Here is a 26,814-nt window from a genome sequence, read left to right as displayed (position 1 = left end):
GATTGTGATTAACATGTTTGACCACTGCGACCCATCTTGCTATTTTATCGGCGTCTCCCACCATGAGTGCTGCATTTTTAAGACATGTGTCAAGATAAAAACATATTAACTTAAAATAAACAAGTCCCGAGACCTCTGCTTCCTATTCCATTCTGCTGCTTTACAACTAGCTGTTTTTGAACACAAAAACACATTCTTTTTTTACAGTTCAGAGCAGTTGAAGCACAACACAGACTATAGATTGAATGTCTCTGCAGTCATCTGAGAAGGGTCATGGCTACACTTCTCCTACTACACCTTTCATAAATGAGAGGAGTAGTATAATACAAATTATCCCCCAGTTTTCAAAGTTTGGTACAGAATGTCTGAAGGATATTCAAGAGTTTTGTTTGAGACACTTAGCAAGTACTTTCGATATCCTTGACTGAGTTGGAATCAAGATCGGAGCCTCCAAGACCCAGATCCAGACCAATAACAGACCCTTCAAGACCCAGACCAGTACCCCCGACCCCCAAAGTCCAGCTGTTAGGCGTGTCAAGGTGTTGTTGGGCATATTGTAACTGGCCTTTTTTGTGGCATTGGCGCAGTAAAGGCTTCTTTCTGGCAACTCGACCATGCAGCTCATTTTTGTTCAAGTATTGTCGTATTGTGCTCCTTGAAACAACCACACCGTCTTTTCTTTGTATCCCAAACAATTCTTCTGACAGTTGTGGCTGAAATCTTTCTTGGTCTACCTGACCTTGGCTTGGTATCAAGTGATCCCTGAATTTTCCACTTCTTAATAAGTGATTGAACAGTATTGACTGGCATTTTCAAGGCTTTGGATATCTTTTTATATCCTTTTCCATCTTTATAAAGTTCCATTACCTTGTTACGCAGGTCTTTTTGACAGTTCTTTTCTGCTCCCCATGGCTCAGTATCTAGCCTGCTCAGTGCATCCACGTGAGAGCTAACAAACTCATTGCCTATTTATACCCAGCCACTAATTGCCATTTAAACCTGTGTGTTTCACCTTGTGTGTCTGTAACAAGTCCAAACATTCAAGGGTATGTAAACTTTTGATCAGGGTTATTTGGATGGTTTCTGTTATCATTATGATTAAAAACGGAGCCAAACAACTATGTGATAATAAATGGCTTCATATGATCACTATCCTTAAATAAAAGACAGGTTTTTTGCATGATCAGTCATATTTTCAAAATCAATGCCAAAATTTAACAATTTTTACCAGGGTATGCAAACTTTTGAGCACAACTGTATATAGACCATAAGATCAAGACACTCCTAATTCCTCAATCTTTGAGAACAATTCTTTGAGTTATTTCCAATGTTGTTAGATATTTTAGATTTGCCCATCCCTAAACAACAGCTGTGGTTGATCACTTTATGTGTCGGTCAGATGGTTTCTTCATGTCTGCAGGTTAGGATATACTTTGTTTTTCCATGTTCCGTTCTGCACTGTTAAACTCTCAGCTTTTCAAAGTATACACTTGACCGTGAGCCAATACAGACACATTCGCCGCATATGCACTACAATTGCTTTGTGAGTTCAGTCAATGGCAGCGCATGTGTCGACGATAAGCAAAGATACCCGCACCCCGTCTGCTCGTTGCCAAGGGCGTCCCCCTGCGGTGACTGCACCGGCTCCGCCGCAGCCCGCCCCTTCGGCCCAGCCCCGGCGTAAAGCCCACCGCAGGAAGCAGACGCCACCCGTCTCACGGCCTGCCGCCAAGAACCCAAGAAGGTCGTTAAAGCGCCCCTGAGACGGGCGACCCAGGGTCGACGAAGCCCACTGCACTGGAGCTGGTAGTAAGACCACTCCATCCCCCGGTGGAGGGCTGGGTGGAGAATCTTTTGTTGCCTTTTCATTTGATTTCGCCACATGCCCAAGTGGCTGCGGTACCCAACAGTTCAGCAAAAGAGCGGTTTCCTCCTTCCCTGGGTCACATACCATCGTGTCACGACCACCGTCCACTTTTTACCTTGCAGGATTGGCACTCCAGCGGCAGTCTCCCCGCCCCAGCATGCCAAGCTGTGGCACACATCCGCCCCGATGTGACAGTCTCCATGGGTTGCAAGGACAGGCCTCTTCCTCCCCCATCCCAGGCTGTTCCGGGGGTGGTCACAAGGAGCCAGGTAAGTGCTTCGATGTCCCTAGACTCAGCATGGCCACGACATGGTGTGGCACACTCGAGCTCTGCCCTGCCACGAGGCGGTAGACCTGAAGGACGCATACTTTCACATCTCGATTCTACCTCGACACAGACACTTCCTCCGGTTTGCATTCAATGGTCAGGCGTATCAGTACAAGGTCCTCCCTTTCAGCCTGTTCTTGTCCCCTCGCATCTTCACGAAGGTCGCAGAGACAGCTCTTGCCCCATTAAGGGAGGTGGGCATTCGCATTTTCAACTATCTCGACGATTGGCTAATCCTAGCTCACTCTCGGGACATTTTGTGTGCACACAGGGACTTGGTGCTCTCGCACCTCAGCCGATTAGGGCTTCGGGTCAACTGGGAAAAGAGCAAGCTCCTCCCGGTTCAGAGCATCACTTTTCTCGGTTTGGAGTTGGACTCAGTCTCATTGACAGCACGTCTCACGAATGAGTGCGCACAGTCGGTGCCTGTATGCCTTTAAGTGGCGTCTGTTCGCTAAGTGGTGTTCTTCCCGATGGGATGACCCCCAGAGATGTGCAGTCGGATCGTTGCTTTCCTTCCTGCAGGAGAGGTTGGTAGGGCGGCTGTCCCCTTCCACCTTGAAGGTGTACGTTGCTGCTATAGCAGCACATCACGACACAGTGGACGGTAAGTCCTTAGGGAAGCACGACCTGATCATCAGGTTCCTGAGAGGCGCCAGGAGGCTGCACCCCTCCAGACCGCGCCTCGTTCCCGCATGGGACCTCTCTGTAGTTCTTCAGGGTCTACAGAGAACCCCCTTTGAGCCTTTGCAGTCAGCTGAGCTTAAGGCACTCTCCTTGAAGACTGCCCTCATGACCGCACTCACTTCCATCAAGAGGGTAGGAGACCTGCAAAAGTTCTCTGTCAGCGAAACGTGCCTGGAGTTCGGTCCGGGCTACTCTCACATGATCTTGAGACCCCGACTGGCTATGTGCCCAAGGTTCCCATGACCCCTTTTAGGGACCAGGTGGTGAACCTGCGAGCACTGCCCCAGGAGCAAGCAGACCCAGCCCTGTCGTTGATGTGTCCGGTGCACGCTTTATGCATCTATTTGGGTCGCACGCAGAGCTTTAGGATCTCTGAGCAGCTCTTTGTCTGCTTTGATGCACAGTGGAAAGGAAGCACTGTCTCCAAGCAGAGGATCACCCGCTGGCTCATTGACACCATAGCTATGGCTTATCACGCCCAGGATGTGCTGCCCCTGGTAGGGCTACGAGCCCATTCTACCAGGGGTGTAGCGGCCTCTTGGGCCCTGGCCAGGGGTGCCTCTCTAATAGACATTTGCAGAGCAGCGGGCTGAGCAACACCCAACACCTTTGCGAGGTTCTACAACCTCTGGGTGGAACTGGTTTCATCCCGGGTAGTGGCACGCAATACAAGTGGATAAGCCCGGGATAGCCGGCCGGGTGTATCGCTTGCACATAGTGCCTTTCACCTCCTCTGAGCTGAAGACATGCGCCATTAATTCCCAGTAGTGTTCATAAACTATGTTCCCTGGTTGACTTCCTCCGAGCCCTGTGGCAGTCAAGTTTTCGGAGAGACTCGCTGCCGGCCCAGTACATGTGCTAACTAAGAGCCCCGTTCTGGGGTAGGTGCTCCGCATGTGACGGTTCCCTGTAAGGTAACCCCATGTGATGTATATCTTCCGCTAATTTGTTAGCGTAGGGTAGGATCTACCATGAGACTTCTCCACATGGTCGGCAAGACCAAAAAATTTATTTTCCACTTAAATATCCCCCCTCTCTTGGGGTGAGGTGTGGTGTCCGCGGTGTCCTCCCCTTGTGAGGGACACCCCCCGACTAGACCTAGTTGGCCCAGTTGGATATTCCCCCATTTTTTAGGGAGTGGAAAAAAAAAAAGGGGAAAAGAGGCCACGACTGGGCTTGCCTGTCTCTATCTTTTGGGTAGTCGACTTGTCCCTAAAGGGCCGTTCGACACTCATAACTATGTTGGGGGAGGTTACGTGTCGGCCTGGTGCACTGGCTACGAGGCACACAGTTGTCTGCCCATCACACACCGCCAGTTCACGTAATACAGTTCAGCCAGTTGCAGAATTTTGTATAGGGACCCCTAGTGTCACTACATCGACACAACGTCGAGTGAGTGACAGATAGGGAATGTCATGGTTACTTGCGTAACCTCCGTTCCCTAATGGAGGGAACGAGACGCTGAAATGGCCGGACCTTGTCTCAGCTCTTCAGCATAAAACCTGAATAAGTGGTTGTATACCAGCTCCTTTTATACCCGTATGTCCAGGGGAGTGACATGCAAATACCAATCGCCAATTTTCATTGGCCTTTTATCAAAGACCAGAGGAGTCTCGGGCTCCCAAGAGTGACCCCTAGTGTCACTACATCGACACAACATCTCGTTCCCTCCATCAGGGAACGTAGGTTACACAAGTAACCATGATGTATTAAATTTACGCTTAAAACGTTTAAGTCCCTGGATATAGAAGACAGGGGTATGTGGTATCATTTGAAAACTTAGAATCTGAACTTTGCAGAGAATACCTTTTCCATTTATGTTATGTAATGTGACAAAATTAAGCCTTAAAAACTTTGTGTCGCAAATGAGCACCACCTAGAGTTGACAACATAAAAATATGCGCTGAATAAGCTTTTCACATAGCACTTAAATACACAAGTCATATATCAAAGGAAAGCCCTCATTACCAGGAATGTGACTATACAGCTTATTTGTCGTACTTACCTCACAGGTCGAATGATTATTAAAAGAATCACAAAGTGAAATATGATCTCTGTAAGACATCAAAGACAGATGTCTCATGTCTGCTCCGATCACTGCTTTTTGCCCAAAAGTAGCCCAAACTCCATATCAGATTTTGCCTTATGTTGTCTTCTATAAAATGAGCCATTTTTAATTTTTCTGTGAGCATGCTTGGTCAAATAATCCAGTGTTATATCTCAGATATCCAGAAAAAATTGCAGTCCAGCAGAAAAGCATTATAAACAAATCACTGGCAAAAAAAAGTGATCAGCTATTGATAATGAAATGTTATATATCATCACAATGCTGAGGATCTCAGCTTTACAATAGATTGAGCTTCTAGTCCATTCAGAGGCAGAGATATATGACGAAACATTGGGAAACATGCATGCGATTCAAAATTGACTGGATGTCTATGGTGTGAGTGCTCAGCTGCATTTGAGCGCCACCTACATTTCAGATCTGTATATTGTGATGGAAGTTTATAGATGAAAATGTATTTTCCCTAGTACTTGCTGCCATCTAGTGGAATTAAATAACGTGTTTTGCAGGGAGATAGAGCAAACAGAACCAGAATTACATGCTTATGAAGTTAGGGGGAAAATTAAAAAATATATATGTTCATTATAATATTGTAAAAATAAACAATATTATATATGAATAATTATAAACTTTTCTTAACATTTAGGGAGTTGGCTGTAAAAAGAGACCAATTTTATGTAATTAGTCCACTCGATGTATGTATGGTAAGCTTTAATCCTTGAAGAGGTTAAGGCAACATCCACACTAATACATTTTTGGTTGAAAACTACTGGAATATGGGTTAGTATGGATTTGGCCTCAGATTGTTTAGTATTTTATTGTGGTGTTCCATCCACATCAACGTAAGAATGCAGACATTCAACAACATTTAATGAAATTGGAATGTCACCAAAATCATTTGGTTCTTGTGTGTTTTTGTTTTTTTAAATGGGCACAATTCCCAACCATACAAGTGTCGGATCCCCAAAGGGCATTATAAACACTGCACATGGGATCTGTTAACATGTCGTGCCCAACTGCCCTTACAAGTAATGATTCCTCCCAAAGCGGATGTCTGCGAATGTACCATCATGTCACCCAGCTCAGGGAATCAGATGAGTGGGATTATCAAGGTCACCCACCATTACAAAGGGTAGCACACTCTGAACTTAGCAGTCACGCTCAGCTCCAGGGCTAAAGTGAGTGTGTGTGTTTTTGTGTGTAACAGTTTCTTATTGCTTTTCTCTCTTTTTCTCCATCTCAGGTGGTTCCATCACTCCCTGACCAACAACAACCGCTGGATCAGAGTACAAAAACTATTCAGTGGTTTTCCCCTTCGACGAACCTCTGGCCAGTCACAACATGAGAGAGACCCCCTTCACCAGGTTCTGCCCTCTTCATCCATCTGTTTTACCACACCGCAACTATCTTATCATTCATAATAATCAAATATAATTTCCTATACTTTAAGTTAATACATACATTTTATTTCTCCCCCTGAGGTCCACTTATTTGGCAACTTTTCCTATATTTAGTCTTATCATTAGATCTTCTGTTGTTTAGGAATAATTGTATCTATCCCATGTCCTCCTTATTATCTCACTGTGGCTGGGAAGGTCAAGTTTCTGAACACCGAATAGGCATTGCGGATCTAAACGTGTCATATTTTGATCTAGCTGACATCAGAAAGAAAATAGAAAGGGAGAAAATTTTGAGTTCTGAATGTTACGTATGTTTTCATAGAACAATGAACTGTTTTATTTCAGAAAATCAACAAAAGTTCTATTTCTCATGATATGACCCCTTTAAGACAAATAATTTTAAAAAGTCACCCAGTTTAAAAGTCCAAAGTAAATAAACAGCATGAAATTATAACATACTCACAAACAACTTTTTGCACCAGAACCATTCACTCACAGTCCGATTCCCAATTTCTCAGACGCGGAGGCAACTGGGATTCGTCCTCCTCCATCCGGATTGAGGAGAGTCACTACGCCACCACGAAGACTTAGAGCGCATTGGGAATTGGGCATTCCAGATTGGGGAGAAAAAAAAACCCAGGAATAATCTCATAATAGGCCTTTTACAAGAATAAAGTCAAAGTTTCAAGAATAAAGTCATAACATTACGAGATTAAAGAAGCAATGTTTTGAGAATAATGTCGTAAAGTTATGAGAATAAAGTTGTAGCATTACAAGATTAAATTCATAATATCATGAGAATAATGTCGTAAAGAAAGTAATATCAAAGTGTTATGGTGGATAAAGTTGAGCCGATGTAGATCCGTATGTAACAATTGATACCCTTGGAGTCGACCACAGTGTCTGCCTGTGCTGACGCCATTGGTGTAGATTCTTGGGGGGGGGGGGGGGGGGGCCTAATCAAAACAAGCAAGTACAACCCCCCATTATTTATACCATTATCAATGGAAACATGGGTAAATACTTAAAAAAAAAAATTGTGTTAATAACATCAAGACATCCTTTATTTAAGTGTGAATAATTATTTAAGTGGACAAATTTTGCAACTTTGCCAACTTTGCCTACACTTAAGCTAGCCAAAAGTGTTACGTGTGAATCCATTATCCAACATTTTAGTGCCAGCATCTGGATGAGTGTGGCTGCTTGAAAGACTTGTTGCTAAGCTACTGCTAAAAAGATGATGTTAAAGTGTTTCCAAAAATACCACTTTGTTCTGGCTAGGCTCCAGGCGTTGAGCCACACAAGAAGCATCATCTTAGTGAATAATAGCCTTCTGAAATGCTAGCTAGCAATAATAACACTGTGCATTCATTTAGACCACTGAGCCTCACTAAGATGAATATAAATTAGACATTCTGCCTGAATATTTAATCTCTTTCCAACAAAGAAATCTTCCTGAGCAAATCCAGTGCTAGCAAAGGGATATGTGAAGTAACTTGGGTTGGTTAAAGACAATTGCCATTCATCTAATCTCAAAAGTTAATGTGTTAACTTTGGCAGCCCTCATTTCTATTAATTTAAGTAAAAAACATTATTCATTAATACAGTTTACTGCACGAATTAACATGCACAGGTATGTTATCATGGATGCTTCAAAATACAGTAAATAAAAATCTAGATAACCTATCAGCCAAATTGTTTCATTTCTTCTGAAATTTTCCCACAATTAACAATTGCCAAGTGCCAAATGAGAGTAATAATTTGTTACTCACCAGGGACCGATAAAGTTATACTGCAACATAATTCATAAGTCAAATTGTAAAAACTGCAGTCTGACCCTCACTAATTTTCTTGTGAGCTGTTCAAATCAAAGACATATAAATCATATAATGTTACCAAAGACTTTATACCTTTTTAAGGGACTGCAACATAATAGATGGTTTAAGTCGAACTGTAAGATGATATCCCTTGCAAATGACCTTTGCTGATGAGTGATTCAATGAAAGGCATTCAAACTATCTATTAAACAAAGAAATCTGTCATGAGTTGGGAGTCTTCTAACAGCTTACCTCAGTGGAAAATGTAAGTTTATCTAGGATGCCTAAATATTTTGTGTGGAATTTTCCTCCGTTTAGACACCAAAACAAAATTATGAGTAAAAAATAATGACGTTTCTTCATATTTTTGTGTCAGGTATGTTTGTCTACGTAACATGCACTTTTGGGTTCGTTGAAGACCAGCCGTGCTGCTACATTTTGGATCATTTGCAGAGGCCTGATAGCAAATGCAGAAAGGCCGGCTAAAAGAGCATTACAGTAATCCAGTCTAGATATGACAAGAGACTGAACAAGGAGTTGTGGAGCATGTTCAAGAGATGTTTTGTTTTGACATCAAAATGACATGTGCGCAAGACATGCTCACAATGAATACACTGACAGAACACTGGTAAAGGTGTTTACATGCTGAGTGAAATCAGGGAAATGGACAAAAATCTACATGTTTTTATTGTTATTTTCTTATTACAGAAGAAAACTGTTTAAAGCCAAGCGTACACTACATGACTTGCAGTCGGCACCCTACAGCTCACAGTTCTGTTTTTTGTTGTGCTGGTGCACACAATACAGGACTGTAGTGTAACAACTACACAACCATTTGTCCCCGACTGAGACCATGGTATTAAGATGCGTTTTGGGTGATCCGATCACAAATGTACAAGCGAGACACATCATTGTTACACCAGGTCATCTCTTTGACCACTTGTGTTCGGATTTCGAGGAGTCTCTGATTTCATGAGGACATACAGTACATCAATCATTACATCTGTCTTTTACTAAATAATAATAAAGCACAAAAAAGTAAAGTGCTAAAAACCATCGCACAGTTTCTCATAATTATTCGCAAACATGCCATTTAGAGCCGAATCCGTGGTCATGTTAGTGTAGTACTTGTAACTGAGTTTCTAATGTGCATGCTGCTTATATCTGTGTACCTATTGTACATGTTCAAGCATTCACCTTTTGTAAATTTTCTGATCATATGCTTATTTCCCTTAAAATTCACATGGAATTGTCGAAAACCGGCAGTTACAGCTGCCTTTAGCATAATCCCATTTCAAACAGATTGCCTAAAATGCATCTTAAAATTAAGAACATCTAAGGAGATGAGATTGAAGCATGTAGTGTACACTAGGCTTTAGGCATGACCTTACACGTTGTCGAGTTAGCAAGCATAATCGATGTAAGATGCATGTAAAACCCACTAATTTACTCAACCTCATGTTGTTACAAACCCATATGACTTTATTTCTTCCATGGAACACATACAGAGATGTTCGGCAGAATGTCCTGTTCTTTGCCTTACAGTGACAGTGAGTGGGGACTGGGGCTGTCAAATCATAGGTGTCTTTCATATACCCACTAACATCTATGACTGTATGTGCTGAGAAAAAAACACTTGAGCAAAGTGTATGTAATTACTTCTAGAAACTTTTGCCTCTTTCTTTTCAATGTCTATCACTGCCCAAGGTTGTATTTTTACACATACCTCTACAAATTCTCCAGTTAAGTAACAGCATGGACAAAAAGTACCCTGGTGGCTCATTGGCATGGCAACAGCAGGCGATTTAATTCCTGCAAATAATATTTTTAGCCCAGGCAAATGACTGAACTCTACCATTATCATTATAAAAACGATAAATAACAGCATTTCATGCTGGATAAGACAAGCTGCTGTGCATGACTCATGCATAGCTCGTGAGCTCCATACTTTACTCCAGGAGAATAACGTATGGACTTCAAAAACCCTGGAGATAGAAGGCAAATTGCCTAGCAACCAGTAATTCTCTGGCCTGTGAGAATTAGAACAAAAATCTGGTGCTATGTAGGGGGTTGAGAAAGAGGGTGGACCAATTTCTTCTTTTTTGTTTTCGAACTCGAGAATAGCCGATTAAATCGTGACGGCTATTTTGGGAAGTCGAAAGCAAAAGTGTGAGGGAAGGATACTCTAAATGCAAAACTGATATTTAAAGATGTTTGCGCTGCCTAAACTGTGGCATTTCTGCTCAAAATCTGTGTACAGTTGTATTGATGATTAGTGGCATTTGCTAAGGTAATCATCACAACTATTATTGCTCAAACTTAGGTTTAGGAATTTCAACAAACCCCTAACCCCCAAGAATAAATATCAGCATGCAATTTGTGTTATGTTAACTTGTTTGTGTCAAATTATGCAGCTTATTTAGGAGAAGTGTGCTATCGGACTTACAATTATTGTCTGGCAGATGATAAAGCAAGTGAACGAATCCCACAGACTTTGAAGAAGGGACCTGAACCATATAAAAATACCATAATAACATAGAGACTGGAGAGTGGCCATTTTTTACTTGGACCAGTAAGCACCCACCCAGAACACCTAGCATTAGCAATGCTCTAGCCAAAAAAAAAAAAAAAAAAAAACTATACAAAATTGTTAGTGTGTGGCAAGGAGTCTTTTTTACAACTCACATTTTCTTCAAAAGATGTAAAAATAAAATGTCCCATATTTCTTCCCATTTATCATTTTTTTATGATGATAGATTTCTAGTAAGAGTGTTGCTTGTGTATAACTGTATTGTGTACAATTGTAATTGTGTATAATTATGGTTGTGACGCAGTGATTGGTGTGTATTTTTGGATTGATATTTGACAGGTGCTACAGGAACAGGGCTGTGTGTTTCAAAAGAGGCACGGCTGGGAGAGACCTGGCTGGTTCAACCAAGATGATCCTGCGCCAGTGAGTCTTTAACACACAAATACACATGCGCACACACACATTTACAAAAATACAGCACTGTTACATCAGTATAGGGCAGAAATAGCTTACACAGAGTGTGCATTTTGGCAGAAATGTCAGGCCCACATGGAATCTATGTCCGCAGAACTTGCAGACTCTGTTTAACACAGAATTCCACAGATTTTCTTTCAAATTCTGCACAGAAAATATGAATAAAGTCAACAGATTCCGTCTGGACCTAGATATAATCCACAACAAACAATCTGAAGTTTTATAAACTGAGTCAGTTCCTGATTTGGTGATTTGTAATTGTGTTTGTTACCGTCCTTTTCTCTGTAGGTTCTAGATTATGATTACTACAGAGCCTATGATGTTCCCAAGAACACTGTTTACAAATACAATGAGCTGCTAGGCAAAGAATACACCTTTGATTTCCCACCACATGTGGGAATGTGTGTGTTTGTAGAATTAAATGATTATCTTAATCTTAAAGGGGTCATGTCATGAGGAATCCAATTTTCCTTGATACTTTGACATCAAGAGGTCATTACAGTATAAAAACATACTGTAAATTATAGAACTCAAAACTTAATCCCCAATACAATAAAAGCATTTATTTAAACCAAGCTGCAAGCTGCAAAAATGCCTGATTCTATACTTTTGTGACTTCCCTATGGCACTATGGGGCCCATTAATTCATGACTACCTCTAAAGCAACAACATCAACGCCTGCTTTACATCATCGCACCCTTGGCCCCGCCCAGTGGCGCTCCACTCATAAACGGAGAAAGAGCCGGACACACAGGTCTAGTGTGGCCTTACGTCCCTGAACACCAAAGGGGACCCATCTTCAATTATTTTTGTATATAAACATGAACTAGACAGACGTCTTTGACCAGTGTCATGTATCTCGCGCCGTTTTTGAAAGACTTTGCGTCAAGTTACAACTCTCAAAAGCAGACCCCATTCTGTTTCATTCAGCTGAGATGCTCGTGCTGTTTTGAGGACAAACATATCCTGGATGCCTTCTTGTGCCCATCTGCAATTTTTTTAAATTGTTGGTGTATGTAAACATGCACTAGATGATATTGATATGTGTGGATCTAGTTCACCGTGCTTTGGACTATGTATGTGCGTGGTTTTTTTGGCTCATATCAGTGTGGATTGTTTGTGAACTGTCATAATATGATTCAAGTTTTGCAAAGGAACTGTTACTGAAGGATAGTGCAGTTAAAAACACCATTGGACCCGATCGCAAAACTGTAAGTAAACAGTTTCATTCATGAATATTTTATAGTTTGATATTAACTATACTGTTTGATAGTTTATAGTGCTGTTGTGCTTAAGTGAACAGTTTAATATATTTGGATGCAATGTGTTGGATGTGCGTTATGTCTAAACACTGAAATTTAGTTTTATAATGTTCTGGATCTTATTCATTCACTTATGGTTGAGTTTCAAATATGGCTGTATTTCAGGGGCTGCACGATGTTAGCCAATCATAACAGTGGGCATTTTAAGGAGGCGCTTAGGCCAAAACTGAGCGTTTCAGACAGAGGACCATAGACAGGGTGGAAAATGATCATATATTAATAAATTATGACTATTTTTTTGCGGGGAAAAAAAAACAAAAAACATTACTAACATTATCAGTGGACCTCAGGGAAGTTAATAAAATAAAATTAAAATTAAAAAATAATATGTCATGATCCCTTTAATAGCTAAACAGGTTTGTTATGTTTCATTTTCAAATTCAGGATGAGTGTCTGACCTGTAGGAATAATGTAGCTGTGTTTGATATGTCTTACTTTGGTAAATTTTACCTGACTGGTCCAGATGCAAAGAAGGCAGCTGACTGGCTGTTTACAGCTGATGTCAACAAAGCTCCAGGTGAGAATCTCTGTGAGTCTCTCTCTGTCTTTCCATCTGTTTATCTGTTCCTTTGTTCTTCTTTGTCTATTTTCTCTTCATTTTTTCTCTACTTTAAACACACAGACACACACACACACACATACACACACACACACCACTCAGCTCTAGTATTCATTGGTTTTCTATTAAACTTCATTGATAAACCTTACTGAAGGTTAATATTTCTTACTGTTTTTTGTTTTGTTTTGTTTGGATTCAGATTCAACAGCATGTTAAACAGGAAGGGTGGAGTTGAGTCTGACCTCACTGTCAGTCATCTGGAGCCAAGCTCCACCCACCTCCCCGTGACACCTGAATCTTACGGTAAACAAAACAGACATGCGTTTATGCAGGATACAAGAACTAATGTTTAAAACATTGAAAGCTGACAGGAGATGCCTGGAGTTTATATTTACAGCACTCTGTGTGTGTGTGTGTGTGTGTGTGTGTGTGTGTGTGTGTGTGTGTGTGTGTGTGTGTGTGTGTGTGTGTGTGTGTGTGTGTGTGAGAGAGAGAGAGAATCAGGTTATGCATACTACCTGGCAATAGGAGGTTGTGTGCCCAGCATAACTGGAGCCACATTCAGACAGCTTTGCAGGATCAGGGCTATAGCTGCACATTAATAGACCATACTGAGGACATGGGCATGATCAGCATTCAAGAACCCAAGAGGTTTGCACAAGTACACACACACAGGCTCTGTTCCAGAACTTAGAGAGCTGCATTCCAGGTATATACCTTCTTTTAGCCAAGATTTAAGGCAGCATCGCATTTATCCTCTGTGGAAAAGATTATTGCATAATGCTTTGCAACAAGCACAGTGAAAAAAATGCATCTAAGATGGCAGACAAATTTAAAGTGGACTTTTTTTTTTTAACAAATATTTGTGGTGCTATGTTTTCATGTTCTTGCCTATTAGAGTATCATGTCATTAGCTTAGCAAAATGCTAACACTAAACTCTATTGAAATCAATTATGAGTGCGCTTCACGTAAGGAGTGCTATTTGTATGACGCACTGAGGACATTGAGTCCATACTAATACATTTACATTTGAAAACACAAGTTCACGTGCCTCATCCACACTAGAATGCCGTTTTCCTCCACCGAAAACAGACTTCGGGTCTCCATAACCATTTACTTTGGAAAATGATGACGTAAGGAAACTTAAAATGTAGTTTTCAAACTTGAACAGATTAGTGTGGATGTGGTCTGAGTTGTTTCCAATGTAAAGTGTTCCAAACCAGTGACTTGCATGATTCCATTGCAATTAAGATGCTGCCTTAAGATAGCTGCTTATGTAGTCAGTAGACAGCAAGGTAGCTCACTAGGTTTTGGAACAGAGCCATACTAAATAAACACACACGTCCATTATATGCAAACAAGGTGGTCAAGATGTAAAAGTTCCTGTTCCTATAAGTTATATTTATTCAATTTATAAAATATTTATATGTTTATATTCAGTAAAATTTTTATTCTTTTCATTGTCTCTCTTTGTTCTTGTTGTGCTGCTATATAATGACATCTGCCTGCCAGACCTCTCCTTGTTCCCACCTGAAAGAATTCAGCATGTTGTCTTTTTTTGTCCTCTGCACTGTAAAAAGCAGTGACTGGTGTATTTTAAAAGAGGAGGAGACCTTAAATCAAATATCTTACATTAGTCATTCATTATGAGATGTCTTAGAGGAGCAGGGAGAAGAGGAGAGATGAAGAGATGCAGGAAAGAGTAATGGAATGACTGACTTTGAGCTGAACACTTGAATTTCTAAAGTAAAGTGAAGTGATTAATATAATATTTAACCTTAAGGCTGTCACATATTGATGTGAGCTAAAATAATTTAGCCAAATTAGATAGTGAAATATTCTTTGTTTTTGTTTTTATTTGTTTTTTATTTTTATTTTTTTTTCACCATTCTAACCATTTCCAATGTGTTTTAAAAAGGTTGTTTCATAGATCATTTAATCATCATCACTTAAGCCTATTTTCCAACCTCACAATGGCCCAAATAATTAAACAGGCCATTTTTGCTGCTGTACCTTTAAGGCATCTATGTAAATGACCTCTTGACATGTGAAATCAATAACAAGGTTTGGTCACGGGCTGTGTGCTAAATGTTGGGTACAATATACTGTAGATGTAGCTGTACCATTCTCCAATAACAGCCTCCTGCAAAGCCTTCATTACATTGACAGAGATTTACAAAACAATCCACCCAGCCATCTGTCTGACATCAGAAAGTTGTTGAAGTTTGGAAAACATTATGTTTGCATCATATTTTAGTAAATGACCTTTTTGGACTAAACAGGAAGTTCTGAAAGTTGAGTTACAGTATGTTTTCAAAGTACACCAAACTGTTTTATTTCAAACGATCAAAGCAAATTTTTCCTGATATGAAACCTTTAATGCACTTCTGCTTTAGCTCAACATTTCACAGCAGGACTGAAGTCATCACAACAGTATGTCCTTCAGTCCTTTCCTGTAATGTCATGATGAAAGCCAGATGAAAGAGTTACCAGCCTTATGAAATCTTCATCTTCCTCTCCCTCAGTGTGCCCTTCAGAGGGCAGTGACTCCTGTCAGCTTTGCTGACCGATGGTGCATCTTTGAGAGAGCACTGCAGGATCTAATGAATAGTGGCTACTGTCGGTCCTCAGAGATCACCAGGTGTAGATCCAATTTAGCATGAAAATTAGTCACTCTGATTAATGATGTAATGTCTGACTTGGCCCTCTATATTAGTTTGATTTTTATAGCAGGCCTTACCCTCTTGAGAGGCTTTTTAAACCCAATATTTTATCTAGAATTAAAATATAGTATAGATAAATTTACTCTCCAACCTCAAAATGTTTCTTATTGCAGTCTGGCATACAGCTTGATTTACCCAAGTTGGAAATGTTCCTGGATTAATGTCCTTTGTTGTTCTTCTAACAACATTCCTATGAATAAATCGTAGCCCTAAGAGGAATATTGTTCCAGGGCCTAACCCTAGCTTTATCCCTAACCCAACCCAAAGCCTAACCCTACTTCTGAAATCAAAGGGCATTTTAGTGTTTATTTAGTGTTTATGACAGCTCGGTAGTTTCATATGATGCACTTTATTCAGGTTGTGATGTTATGAGCTGCACTCGGACTGAAGGCTGTTGTGTGCATATGTAAATTATACTAGTGGGATTCTATCAGGCAAGAGTGAGATTTATGCAGCGTTAGCAGTGCAAGAGACAGTATGCTTATGTTTATTCCTAAAGTGTGAAATTACGCTTCACTATCATCCAGAGACATGCTCCCACAACTGCACTTGCAATCACTGGCAGAAATATGAATGAAACATTAACTTTTTGGCATTTGCAGGACAGAGATATTAAGCATTCTGACACCATGACTTCAAACTTCCAGAGAGGAATAAAAGAGTGAGGGTTGAAGGGAGAGTCCACCAAATTTAATCCCAATTATGTTGCATTTTGCTTATGTGTTGGTGAAGTGTTTTCCTCAGAAGTCCAGGGGAGACCATTTTAAGCCTCACTTATGTGAGACATTTTAACAAGCTCAGTCCCAGAATTTTGCCTCATTGTTCACCTCAGAGTTCTACCTTCGCATTCTGTCCCAGAGTTCTTCTCGAGAGTTCTTCCCCAATTGTTCCATCCCAAAGTTCTACCCCAGTGTTCCATCCCAAAGTTCTACCCCAGTGTTCAACCCCAGAGTTCAACCCCAGAGTTCAACCCCAGAGTTCAACCCCAGAGTTCTACCCCATTGTTGTGTCCCATAGTTTTTACACCTGTGATTCATCCCAGAGTTCTTCCCCTGTGTTCCATTCCAGAGTTCTTCCCCTGTGTTCCGTCTCAGAGTTCTACCCCTGCGTTCCTGTCACATATTCCCTGTTTTTGTATTGACTTTTATGTTGAAATTCTTGTTTAGTTCCTGTTTCCTGTTAGTTTGTAGTCCTTTTGTAGTTTCATTTTATGATTGGTTTTCCCCTGATTGTTTCCACAGGTCTTCCTCGTTCCCTTCTTTTCCCCTATGTATTTAAGCCCTTGTTTTCCCTTGGTTTCTTTGTCAGTCTTCACATGTGTTGTCATGTTCTGTGCTTGGTTTCCCGTGTTTTTGTTTCATTTTATTTTGAGTTACTTTATTCATCTTTTGCTTTTCATTAAAGCCACATTTAGATCCTCATTCCTTGTCTGCCTTGTCACAGTTCCATCCCAGAGTTCTACCCCTGTGTTCCGTCCCAGAGTTCTACCCATGTGTTCTATGGCAAAGTTCTACCCCAGTGTTCTGTCCCAGTGTTCTATCCCAGTTCCCTATCTGTCACTCACTCGACGTTGGTGTCGATGTAGTGACACTAGGGGTCACACTTGGCAGCCCGAGACACCTCTGGTCTTTGATAAAATGCCAATGAAAATTGGCGAGTGATATTTGCATGCCACTCCCCCGGACATACGGGTATAAAAGGAGCTGGTATGCAACCACTCATTCAGATTTTCTCTTCGGAGCCGAACGGTCATGCTCATTTGAATGAATAGCACTGTTCATTCACCTCTGCTGGATCTGACGGCGCATTTCAGTGGCTTCTCCCTCCTTTGCACTGGTGCACTGCAGAGAACGCCCCTGGGTGCTTCGGCAGAAAAACTAGAGAGTATATCTTCTGAAAGAGCGTTTTTCCCCTCTAAAAGAGTATATTTCTCTAAAAGAGTGCACACACGGAATGTCTTTTTAAAGACGCATCTTTCTAAAGATGCCTTTCCGATCGTGTGTTATTCCTGGTTGCGGTTGTTTTCTCTCAACTTCGGATGGTCAACGAGCCGACACACGGAGGCAGCGTTTATGAATGGTTCATGTTCTCACTGCGAGAACATGACCATGGCAATGTTGCGGTACCTACAGGTATGAGGTCAGCGCGGCTAGCACTAGGGGTGATTTGGGGACCTCAATGGGATCGCCTCCACCGGGTATCCCCCCGTGGACCTCCCATTCCCCAGCACGCTCGTCTGCCCCAATCGGGCTTCCGGATGAGTTCACCAGCTCGTCGCACGGCGAGTCTGGCTTCTTGTTCGGGGCCCGCGAAGATGATGAGCTCTCAATCACGTGAACATCCTGCCCCAGCGCGGCTCAAGATCCCGCACCCCGTCTGCTCGGTGCCAAGGGCGTCCCCCTGCGGTGACTGCACTGGCTCCGCCGCAGCCCACCCCTCCGGCCCGGCCCCGGCGTGGAGTCCACTGCCGGAAGCCGACACCACCCGTCTCACAGCCGGTGCCGAGGAACCCACGGAGGTCCTCGAAGCGCCCCTGAGACGGGCAACCCAGGGACGAGGGAACCCACTCACGTGGAGCTGGTAGAAAGACCGCACCATCCCCCGGTGGAAGGCCGGGTGGAAAATCTTTTGTTGCCTTTTTGTTTGATTTCGCCACACGCCCAAGTGGCTGCAGTACCCAACAGTTCAGCAAAAGAGTGGCTTCCTTCCTCCCTGGGTCACATACCCGGTGTGTACGGTCGTCACCACGACTACCGTCCACAGGCTTTTTCTGCAGGATTGGCGCTCCAGTGGTGCCCTTTCCACCCCTGAGCGCCCAGCTGTGGCACACAGCCACCCCCAATGTGGCAGCCTCCACGGGTTACGAGGACAGGCCTCTTCCTCCCCCGTCTCAGGCTGTTCCGGGGGTGGTCACAAGGAGCCAGGTAAGTGCTTCGATGCCCCACCTGCCGGAACGTCCGACGACGTTGTCCCCTTGGTCCCCCTCGCACGGAATTTGGATGCATGGCTTGCGCTTCCCAATCCATCGTGGTGGCTGGTCCGGACCGTCCGACTCGGCTACGCAATTCAGTTTGCCAGGCGCCTGCCTAGGTTCAGCAGTATTCACTTCACCTTGGTCAAGGGCGAAAACGCTGTTACCCTGCGCGGAGATCGCTACCCTCCTACGGAAGGGCGCGATAGAACCTGTCCCTCCAGCCGAGATGAAGAAAGGGTTTTACAGCCCCTACTTCATCGTACTGAAAAAAGGCGGTGGGTTGCGGCCAATCTTGGACCTGCGAGTACTGAACCGGGCTTTACACAGACTCCCGTTCAAGATGCTGACGCAAAGACGCATTCTAGCGAGCGTCCGGCATCAAGATTGGTTTGTGGTGGTAGACCTGAAGGATGCGTACTTTCATGTCTCGATCCTTCCTTGACACAGACCCTTCCTGCGGTTCGCGTTCGAGGGTCAGGCGTATCAGTACAAAGTCCTCCCTTTCGGCCTGTCCCTGTCTCCTCACGTCTTTACGAAGATCGCAGAGGCTGCCCTTGCCCCATTAAGGGAGGTGGGCATTCGCATTCTCAACTATCTCGACGACTGGCTAATCTTAGCTCACTCTCGAGACGGGTTATGTGCACACAGGGACCTGGTGCTTTCACACCTCAGCCGACTAGGGCTTCGGGTCAACTGGGAAAAGAGCAAGCTCCTCCCGGTTCAGAGCATCTCTTTTCTCGGTTTGGAGTTGGACTCAGTCTCCTTGACGGCGTGCCTTATGAACGAGCGCGCCCAGTCGGTGCTGGCCTGTTTGAAGGCATTCAAACAGAGAACAGCGGTTCCACTGAAACTTTTTCAGAGGCTCCTGGGGCATATGGCATCCTCGGCGGTGGCCTCCCCGCTCGGGTTGATGCATATGAGGCCGCTTCAGCACTGGCTCCAGACTCGAGTCCCGAGACGGGCATGGCGCCACGGGACACACTGCGTGGCCATTACATCGGTCTGTCACCGTCTTTTCAGCCCTTGGACCGACCTCTCATTTCTACGAGCAGGTGTTCCCCTTGAACTGGTCTCCAGGCGCGTCATGGTCACGACAGATGCCTCCAAAACGGGCTGGGGTGCTGTTTGCAATGGGCATGCAGCCGCCGGCCTCTGGACGGGTCCGCGACTGCGTTGGCACATCAACTGCCTCGAGTTACTGGCAATTCTGCTCGCCCTGCGGAGGTTCCGGCCGTTGATCCAGGGCAAGCACGTGCTAGTTCGGACGGACAGCATGGCAGAGGTAGCATATGTCAACCACCAAGGTGGTCTGCGCTCTCGCTGTATGTCACAACTCGCCCGCCGTCTCCTCCTCCGGAGTCGGCAGCACCTCAAGTCGCTGCGAGCCACTCACATCCCGGGCAACCTCAACACTACAGCGGACGCTCTGTCATGGCAGGTTTCCCTCAGGGGAGAGTGGAGACTCCACCCTCAGGTGGTCCAGCTGATTTGGAGTCGATTCGGTCGGGCACAGGTGGACCTGTTCGCCTCCCAAGAATCCTCCCACTGCCCACTCTGGTACGCCCTCACCGAGGCTCCCCTCGGCATAGATGCGCTGGCACACAGCTGGCCCCCTGGCATTCGCAAATATGCGTTTCCCCCAGTGAGCCTGCTTGCACAGACCCTGTGCAAGGTCAGGGAGGACGAAGAGCAGGTCATCCTGGTAGCACCCTACTGGCCCACCAGACGTGATTCTCGGACCTCACGCTCCTCGCGACAGCTCCCCCCTGGCAAATTCCCCTGAGGAAGGGCCTTCTTTCTCAGGGACGGGGCACCCTCTGGCACCCGTGCCCAGACCTCTGGAATCTCCATGTCTGGTCCCTGGATGGGACACGGAAGACCTAAGTGGCCTACCACCCGCGGTGGTAGACACGATCACTCAGGCTAGGGCCCCCTCTACGAGGCGCCTGTATGCCTTTAAGTGGCGTCTATTCGCTAAGTGGTGTTCTTCTCGACACAAAGACCCCCAGAGATGCGCAGTCGGATCAGTGCTTTCCTTCCTGCAGGAAAGGCTGGAAGGGAGGCTGTCCCCTTCCACCTTGAAGGTGTACGTTGCTGCCATAGAAGCACACCATGACGCAGTTGATGGTAAGTCCTTAGGGAAGCACGACCTGATCATCAGGATCCTAAGAGGTGCCAGGAGGCTGAATCCCTCCAGACCAACCCTCGTTCCCTCATGGGATCTCTCTGTAGTTCTTCAGGGTCTACAGAGAGCCCCCTTTGAGCCTTTGCAGTCAGCCGAGCTTAAGGCACTCTCCTTGAAGACTGACCTCCTGACTGCGCTCACTTCCACCAAGAGGGTAGTTGACCTGCAAGCATTCTCTGTCAGTGAAATGTGCCTGGAGTTCGGTCCGGGCTATTCTCACGTGATCCTGAGACCACGACCGGGCTATGTGCCCAAGGTTCCCACCACTCCTTTTAGGGACCAGGTGGTGAACCTGCAAGCGCTGCCCAGGAGGAGGCAGACCCAGCCTTGTCGTTGCTGTGTCCGGTGTGCGCTTTATGCATCTATTTGGGTCGCACGCAGAGCTTTAGAGTCTCTGAGCAGCTCTTTGTCTGCTTTGGTGCACAGTGGAAAGGAAGCGCTGTCTCCAAGCAGAGGATCGCCCACTGGCTCGTTGACGCCATAACCATGGCATATCTCGCCCAAAACATGCCGCCCCCGGTAGGGCTACGAGCCCATTATACCCATGGTGTAGCGGCTTCTTGGGCCCTGGCCAGAGGTGCCTCTCTAACAGACATTTGCAGAGCAGCGGGCTGGGCAACACCCAACACCTTTGCAAGGTTCTTCAACCACCAGGTGGAACCGGTTTCGTCCCAGGTAGTGGCACGCAACACAAGTGGATAAGCCCAGGATAGCCGGCTGGGTGTATTGCTTGCACATAGCGCCTTCCACCTCCTTTTGAGCTGAAGACGTGCGCCGTTAATTCTCAGTAGTGTTCAAAAATTTTTTTCCCTGGTTGACTTCCTCCGAGCCCTGTGGCATTCGAGTTTTCGGAGAGACTGCCGGCCCAGTACACGCGCTAACTAAGAGCCCTGTTCTGGGGTAGGTGCTCCGCATGTGGTGGTTCCCTGTAAGGCTAAACCCCATGCGATCTATATCTTCTGCTAGTTCGTTTCCCTGCTGGTAAACTGCATCTTCCTTGGGCAGATCCCCTCTGCCCCAGTCTCCATGTTTGTAGTAACTCCTCCCCCATTGGGCAGGATCTACCTTGAAGGCTCTCCACATGGTTGGAAAGACCATGTGACGTATTTTTCCACTTAAAAATATCCCCCCCTCTCTTGGGGCGAGGTGTGGTCTCTGCGGTGTCCTCCCCTTGGGAGGGACACCCCCCGACTAGACCTGGCGGCCCAGTCGGATAATCCCCCTTCTTTTTAGGGAGTGGAAAAAGAGAAGGGGAAAAGAGGCCACGACTGGGCTAAGCCTGTCTCTATCTTTGGGTAGTCAACTTGTCCCCAAAAAGGGCCGTTCGACACTCATAAATGTTTTGGGGGAGGTTACGTGTCGACCTGGTGTGCTGGCTATGAGGCACACAGCAAATCTGCCCACCACACACCGCCAGTTCACGTAACACCGTTCAGCCTTGTGGCGTTTTGTATAGGGACCCCTAGTGTCACTACATCAACACCAATGTCGAGTGAGTGACAGATGTTACTGTCATGGTTACTGGTGTAACCTCCGTTCCCTGATGGAGGGAACGAGACGTTGGTCCCTCCTGCCACAACGCTGAACTACCCGCTGAAGTGGCCGGACCTTATATCGGCTCCTCAGCATAAAACCTGAATGAGTAGTTGCATACCAGCTCCTTTTATACACATATGTCCGGGGGAGTGGCATGCAAATACCACTCGCCAATTTTCATTGGCCTTTTATCAAAGACCAGAGGTGTCTCGGGCTCCCAAGAGTGACCCCTAGTGTCACTACATCGACACCAACGTCTCGTTCCCTCCATCAGGGAATGGAGGTTACACCAGTAACCATGACATTTTCTGCCCCATGGTTCTGCCCCAGATTTTTACCCAAGTGTTTTACTCCGTTGTTCCTTTCCAGAATTCTACCCCATTGTTCCATTCAAGAGTTCTACCTCATTGTTTCATCCCAGAGTTCTACACAAGTGTTCTGTCACGGAGTTTTACTCCATTGTTCCATTCCAGAGTTCTACTCCATTGTTCCATCCCAGAGTTCTACCCCGTTGTTCCTTTCCAGAGTTCTACCCCATTGTTCCTTTCCAGAGTTCTACCCTGTTGTTCCTTTTTAGAGTTCTACCCCTTTGTTCCATCCCAGAATTCTTCTCCATTGTTCCTTTTCAGAGTTCTACCCCATTGTTTTTTCTAGAGTTCTACCCTGTTTTCCCTTTCCAGAGATCTACCCCATTGTTCCATCCCAGAATTCTAACCCATTGTTCCTTTCCAGAGTTTTACCCCATTGTTCATTTCCAGAGTTATACCCCATTGTTCCATCCCAGAGTTCTACCCCAGTGATCCTACCCAGATTTCTGCCCAAGTGTTCCATCCCAGAGTTCTACCCAGTCTTTCGACCCAGAGTTCTGACCTTGAGTTCTGCCTCAGTGTTCTGTCCAAAAGTTTTACCCAGGAGTTTTACCCCATTATTCCTTTTCAGAGTTCTGCCCCAATGTCTCAACCCAGAGTTCTACCCCATTGTTCCTTTACAGAATTGTACACCAGTGTTCCATACCAGAGATTTACCCCAGAATCCTGTCCCAGAGTTTTATCTCAATGTTCCACCCCTAAGTTTTACCACAGAGTTCTACCTCAGTGTTCTGTCCCAGTTCTACCCTATTGTTCTTTTCCAGAGTTTTTCCCCAGTGTTCAATCCCAGAGTTCTACCTCAGTGTTCTGGCCCAGTTCAGAGTTATTTCTTATGAAAGACACAAAGGGATATTTTGAAGTCTCACTGTATCACTGGTTGTAAAAAAAGAATATGTAAAAAAAACATACTCAATGCATAATTGCAAAGCATAAATTGTCTTTTAATAATCTGCATCTATTCATTTCACTGCATATTTTACACACAAATATATTTCTCTCAAAAACATCACAAAGCTTTAAGTGAAAGTTTCATAAGTAAATGTTATGCATGGCAAGATTTTGAGAGCGCTTTGGTTGAATGCCTCACCCTCAAGAGTGATTTCATTAAAACTATATCTGATCCTCATTCAACTGACACTGCTAAAGGAGAGGCAGAGCGGCTAATTAGATTCACACGCACACACACAGGCAAACACACTGTATAATTAGAGTGGTTGTTGGCCACTGTGCTTCGGTGAGCAGAGTGATGTTTCAGTGGGCGGATAGTAGGAGACTTCCTTAATCACGTCAAAGCCATCCACACACATCACACACACACACACACATTCAAGCATAACATCTATAAGCATACGAATGATGCAGTCCTTCGAAAAGGTGTCATTTCCATCCTCATCCATTTGTCTCTCTCCTCCATCTCTATACTTCCTTCATCATTCCTTTTTTAACCTTTCTTTCTTCTTTCATCTGCTCAGCTCACACACATGTCATTTTCTTCGCCGTGGCTGTTGCTGGAAGATAACTGTACTGTGTGATATATGTTGCATGAAGATGAACACACACACACACACACACACATAGACATGTTTTTTAGCAAACATCCATCAGGGCTACAGCTGTCTTTGTTGCACACACACACACATGCAAAATAGAGCAAGCTGTTCCTGTCACCCCAAATGATGCAGCTAGAGCAAGTCTATCACACCCACACACACACTTGCAGGAAGAGTACAGGTCAGATGAGGGCCACTGAACTTCAAACTGTAAGGTCTAAGACACATAGCTTTATTTATTTACTTATTTATTCACTTATGTATTTACTTGTTTACATATTTACTACTTGTAAACTTATGAATTTATTCTTTTGATTTTGGGTTGAAATATGGACATGTTCGAGAGATTTACTCTTGCGATTGGTGTGTTCACAGTCGTGAGCTTCTGCAGGACATGTTGGACACAGATCTCAGCAATGAGGCTTTCCCCTTCTCTACACACAAGATAGTGACTGTTGCTGGACACAAGGTAACTCTCTCTCTCCTTGTCCTCTCTTTGTCTTACCATTTTATGTGATTAACTCTGATGCACATTCTAAAATATAATGTAAATGATAATTTTATGTATTTGTGAAGGTGCCAGAGTGAATTATGAACTATTTAGCTCATACTCTCTTGCCCCTGTGCTAAGAGACCAGTGTGAGATTGTGTGTGTGTGTGTGTGTGTGAGTGTGTGTGTGTGTGTGTGTGTGTGTGTGGATGGGTGGGTTTGGGTGGTTTACGAGGACATTTCTTTAGGTTACAAACTGGGTATTATGCTATATATGTGGTCTATGAGGACATTTCTAGTGTCCCCATAATTCAAATCGTTTAAAAAACATACTAAACTATATTTTTTTTGAAAATGTAAAAATGCAGAAAGCTTTTTGTAAGGGTTAGGTTTAGGGATAGGGTTAGGGTTAGGGGATAGAATCTATAGTTCGCACAGTATAAAAATCATTATGTCTATGGAGAGTCCTCATAAGGATAGCCGCACCAACATGTTTGTGTGTGTGTATGTATGTGTGTGTGTATGTGTGTGTATGTGTGTGTGTGTGTGTGTGTGTGTGTGTGTGTGTGTGTGTACATTTATGCACATTGGACAGATAGCCTGCTTCCACTCTTGTGGCTGACATAGATGCAAAACACTTGCTGATGTCATCCACTTTTATCTACTCACCCTATCTCTCTCTCCCACTCCCTCTCTCTCTCTCTCTCTCTCTCTCTCTCTCTCTCTCTCTCTCTCTCTCTCTCTCTCTCTCTTTCTGTCTCACTGTTATGACAGCCTTGTACCTTGTAAAGACTACTTTGTTTCCCGGCAGACTGATAAAAACTGTGCATCTTTTGTCCTGGTAATTTAGTTAAAGCCAGCCTGCCAATCAGATCAGTCAGCTCTTGCCAATTTTGTGTTCAAAATGCATCAAATGGCCTGTGAATGGTCCATAGGTGGTCAATATGAGTCTTAGACTAGTGCATTATGGGTAGCATGGGCCGAGTCCATTGGTGTCTTGAATTAAATTTCAACTACTGTCAGCCAGTGTAGAAAAAGCATAATGTGAGAAACCCACTGCTTGTACTCACTCACTGCACAGAGCACAGTGCATGTTTCTGTCTGATAATGGTGTCCTTCACATGATCTAAGCCCAAGCAGATTTATTTTATTGTAAACCCTCAGGACTGGCACAATTAACTCTCTCTGCGTTCCAATCACTGATTCACACACTCCTATGCATCTGTTATTGCTGCAGGTTTTGGAGAGCAGCAAGGCTATTATCTAAGCAAACTGTTGTGTTGTTTAGGGCTGTTGATTCTGCTTGTTTGGCTGGCTGCTCTCTCTTCTTCCCTGGTTGGGTGTCTTGGAGAACTGTTGTGACAGGGTGAGCAAGAGACAGACACAGCGGGTGTGGCGTCAAGCCTCGGAGAGGTATTTATTGGAAACAATAATAAAGGTAAAAATGTCCAAAAGGGGTAATAAAGTAATAGTGTTCATAATAAAGGGGGAATCTGGCATCCTCGTGGTGAACGGGGCTCCGTGAAAGGGGTGGGGTAGTGTTCATAGGAAAGCCCAGGCACGGGCTGGGTCAGTCGGCCGCTCACGCTCCCCTCCAAAGTCCACGGCGTGTGGGGCGGTGGCGTTACTGGCAGCCTGTCTTCCCAGGACCACGGCAAACTTGAGGGGAAGGTGGCCCGGCATCTAGCCCGTCGGCGGCAACGTGAGCTGTGAGATTTGAAGCCGGCTCCCTGAGAAGAGGTGCACACTGCGTTTTAAAGACAGTGCTGATGAAGCATTATCCACATCCACCGCTTCATTCACCGCTGACCAAACAAGGCTTATTAACTATGCACCTCTTCTCGCTCTCCCGCCCAACTCCCTTCGTGAGCCTGGCTGAAGGGCAGGCCTAAGAGGCAGGGCGATGATGACGAGCCAGAGGGGTGGATCATTCTGGCA

At 44.5% G+C, this 26,814-nt stretch overlaps 1 pseudogene; it reads left to right on the top strand.

Annotated features, from left to right (window-relative positions):
- Positions 1-26,814, top strand: part of LOC127433217 (sarcosine dehydrogenase, mitochondrial-like) — an 85,678-nt pseudogene that overhangs the window by 44,941 nt on the left and 13,923 nt on the right.

This window comes from Myxocyprinus asiaticus, chromosome 43 (genome assembly GCF_019703515.2).
Source record: "Myxocyprinus asiaticus isolate MX2 ecotype Aquarium Trade chromosome 43, UBuf_Myxa_2, whole genome shotgun sequence".
Taxonomy (NCBI): Eukaryota; Metazoa; Chordata; class Actinopteri; order Cypriniformes; family Catostomidae; genus Myxocyprinus; species Myxocyprinus asiaticus.
This window is presented reverse-complemented; position numbering and strand designations above follow the sequence as displayed.